The 3589-nt window shown below is 49.5% G+C and overlaps 1 long non-coding RNA gene across 1 annotated transcript; it reads left to right on the top strand.

The window, feature by feature from the left end:
- The first annotated feature begins 481 nt into the window (after nt 1-481).
- On the top strand, nt 482-3355 carry LOC129143244 (uncharacterized). Its single transcript, XR_008546482.1, has 2 exons — nt 482-731; nt 3158-3355. It is a non-coding gene; the product is annotated as an uncharacterized LOC129143244 (long non-coding RNA).
- The last annotated feature ends 234 nt before the right edge of the window (nt 3356-3589 follow it).

Consider the following 3589-nt stretch of genomic DNA (forward strand, 5'->3'; position numbering starts at 1 on the left):
ATGGTCTGCAGAAACCTGAAGGACTTGGCGGCAGGAAAAATTTGGTGGGGAACATGTGTCTTCTCTCTCGCCTGCTCTGATTTCTCAGGAGCAGGACCCAGGAGGGCATCCGAGCCTCTGGCAGCTGAACCTCTGCAAACAGCAGTCACAGTGCATTTCTGCAGGCTCTTGGAGCTGCTCCCTCTGCCTCGGCCAGATGCGTATTTGTGGCTTTTCCTTCTTGGCTCCTTTCCCCAGGTTTTCATTCCTTTTATTCTGGGATGGAGCTGAAATTTTTCCAACAGGGCCCATGGTGGACACCCAGAAGTCAGTAGGGACTCCAAAAGGAAGTTAAGGCCGGGGAAGGGGGCCAGGAAGAGGGAGACCAGCCTAAAGTACACAACACTCAATTCTTTATTACTCACATGTGGCCTGGCCGCTGCTGGACTGGCTCCAGGAAAATCTGAACCCTGGGCTGAGCCTCCCCGCCGGCTGGCCAGGACAGAGCTGGATGCCCTCCACCCTCCAGCCAAACTTATTTTTTTCATATCATAGCTGCAGAATATTCGGACCCTCTAGTCCCAGCCGCCCAGTGAACTTGAGCTGTGTGACCTTGAGCAAAAGGCAAAATCTTTCTGATTTTCAGTCCCCTCATCCGGAAAAGGAGGAGGCTGTGGGACATGATGATCTTTGAAAGTCTAATAATGAAACAAACAGAAAACCTGTGCTTCTAAGTTGGTGAGTCTGGAAAGGTACGTCTGTTGCTTAGGAAAAAAAGTCCCAAATCCCAAAGAGCCCCTTTTGGCAAGTGTTGTACTTAAGACAATCCGGGCGCTGCCCCTCCTGAGGCGGGGGGGACTCGAGGACCAGCTTTAGCAGACGTTCCTCCCGCAGAACAACTCGGACGACGACGCCTCGGAGGATCCGGGGAGCTTTGGAGGAGGCGATGGCGGAGCAGGGCGGGTGGCAGCGCAGGCCTGGGAGGGACAGGTGGCCCGTTCGCGTCAAGTCAGGGCGCCCCCTCCTGGGACACCTGTGCCCCGCCTAGTCCCAGGGCCCAGTCCCGGGGCAGACACTGGCCGAGCCCGGAGCCTCTTCGCGTCCCCTCCCACCCAGACCAGGCCGGCGTTTGCCCCGGGCCCCCGCGCGGCTCCGGCCCGCGGAAGTCGCGCGTTCTTTCTTTCCCTCTCGTTAGTCGAGCTGAAACCTGATCGTGGAAAGTCTGGGGCGGGTGTCAGACCCGGCCAGCTCTGGCTGCCAGCGCCTGGGGCGATTCCTGCTGGAGGAACCCGGGCGGGGCCCGCCAAGGGGGCAGGAGGTCGGACACCTCGGGAACAGGCCTCTTTGTCTCTGTGCGGGTGAGGGGCTGGCAAAGCGGGAGAGGGAGTTAATTGCAGGGGCGGGGAGTGGTGGGGGGGCTGGGTAAGCCGAATGACACCTGACAGCTCTGCGAGAGCCCCCCAACCCCCGCCGCTGGGGGGTGGTCCTCCTAATCCCCTTCGCAAGAGGAAGCTAATTGCTGCAGCCAGAGAAGGCAGGATAAAAGCGAGCGGGCACCCACACCCACCAGGCCTGGAGTCTTGCTATTTGCTGCTAAATTAGTATAATTATATTACCTAATGCAGAAACCACGTTAAGAACTCCAGCTTTCGGCTCCAACAGGAGCTTCTGATGGGTTAAAGGCAACATCTTGCTTTAATTCCCCCCTTTTTCCCATCCTCCCCCCCACTCCCCACCACCACCAACTACAAATGTCAGAAATAAATTATTGAAACCAGATGTAAGGTTTTTGGGTGCACATTTTCAGGCAGTTCTGCGCTAACAGATGCCTTGTATTAATAATGTACAGTTGTGACAGGAAATATGGTTTAGAGTCCTGGAAAAACATGAAAGCTAATTCCATTACCCCTTTTCATGGTACCCAGTTCTTCTCAAATGTTCAACTGGTTTGGATTACAGTGAAACTCTAGAGGAAAAACGATTTGGTCTGAGATGGTAACTTGGTTCTGCTTTCCAGCTTCTCCCCTGGAGCAGCGCCCACCTTCCTAGGCACCTGCAGACCTGTGTTCTATGTACGTGCAAATAGCCAGAGATGAGGACATCTGGACCTGGTGCCTCCCCAGGGAAGTGGCTTCCAAATATTCCCCCCTTTCCTGGTCATGAGGACCTGGTAGACAGTAAAAGCAGGGCCAATGATCCCAGCTTCATATTCTTGTCTGGGACAGTCCCTTTTAACCTGGCCTACCCACTCACACTTCACTTGGAGCAAAAGTAAAAACAATAAAACACTTTTATGCTCGAGGAACCAGATAAATCCTAGTAATTGATCTCAGGAGAGGGATTATTAAGGGGCTAAGTGCAATGCTTTCCAGAACCGGGGGTGTAATAAGCATGAAGCCAAACAAATGCACAATTTGTTATCTGTATTTCATCACTTAATGCATTGCAAGCAACGGGCTTGAAAATGGCTTTTCTCCAGGAGGGGAGAAGGCACTAAAATAGCTGTAACACATCCATTGACAGTTCTGTTGCTGAAAAATGTCATCATTCTCCATGGCTCACACTGTCAGCCGTGCTCAGAAGGGTCAGAATATTCCCACTCTGCCATTTTTGGGGACAGATTCCCCTCCACTTTAGCCAATGTACAATGCTAAAAGAGACAACTCTCAAGGTCTTTCCCGCTGTAACCCTACACTTATGAAGAAATAACAAAGTAACCAGCAAGGATATCGAACTGCCCTGGACCCATAGATAAGAAAGGCTTTCCCTGTCCTAGACAAGAGTGAAGAAGGAAAGATATCAAAGATATCTACTGGTTCAGTTGGGTGAGACCTAAGAATTACAGCATCCAACATAATAGCTAATCTTTATCAAGATCCTACTATCCTATCTGCTCTTACACCTGTGGCATCTAATCCTAACAATACCTGAGAAGGTAGGTGCAGTGCAATTATATCCTTGGTTATAGATGAGGAAACTGGGTTTTAGGGATGCTGGGTAATCTGCTGAAGGTTGCAGAGTTACTGGCAGAGCCAGCACTCACAATTTAATCTATTTAATTTTAAAGACTTTTAACAACCTCAACTATCATTTATTCTAATAGGTAAGGAAAGTATGCTGTGAATTATGGGTAAATCCACACTGTGTCATTCTCTTAACGAAACTTTTTTTTTTTCAGGCTTGGTGTACAGTTGATGTCTAGAATATATTAACAGAAGGCTGCCCTGTAGAAGTTTTGAGTTAATGGTTTCCATCAACGTAGGAGTGGAAGAAGCTACTGGGGATCAGGAATCAGAAGTCCTGGCTTTAAGCCCTAGCTTTAGCCCTCACTGGCAATAAAATCAAAGAGACCTTCAGTTTCTCCACTTTTAAGGTTGACCTGATAATACTTGCCCTGCTTGTGAAGAGCATGTGAAATAATAGCTATTCAAATTTTTACAAAGCACCAAGCAAATAGCTGTGTGACCTTGGGCATGTTCTTTTACTTTTCTGATCCTTATTTATCTTAACTGTGGGATTGAATGAAAGAGCATCCAAATTCACCTCCTGCTCTGAAACTGTACATTTCAAAGATGGGTGTTATGACATAGTTCGTTGGAGCAAAAGCCAG

The sequence above is a fragment of the Pan troglodytes genome, chromosome 1, assembly GCF_028858775.2.
Source record: "Pan troglodytes isolate AG18354 chromosome 1, NHGRI_mPanTro3-v2.0_pri, whole genome shotgun sequence".
Lineage (NCBI taxonomy): Eukaryota > Metazoa > Chordata > Mammalia > Primates > Hominidae > Pan > Pan troglodytes.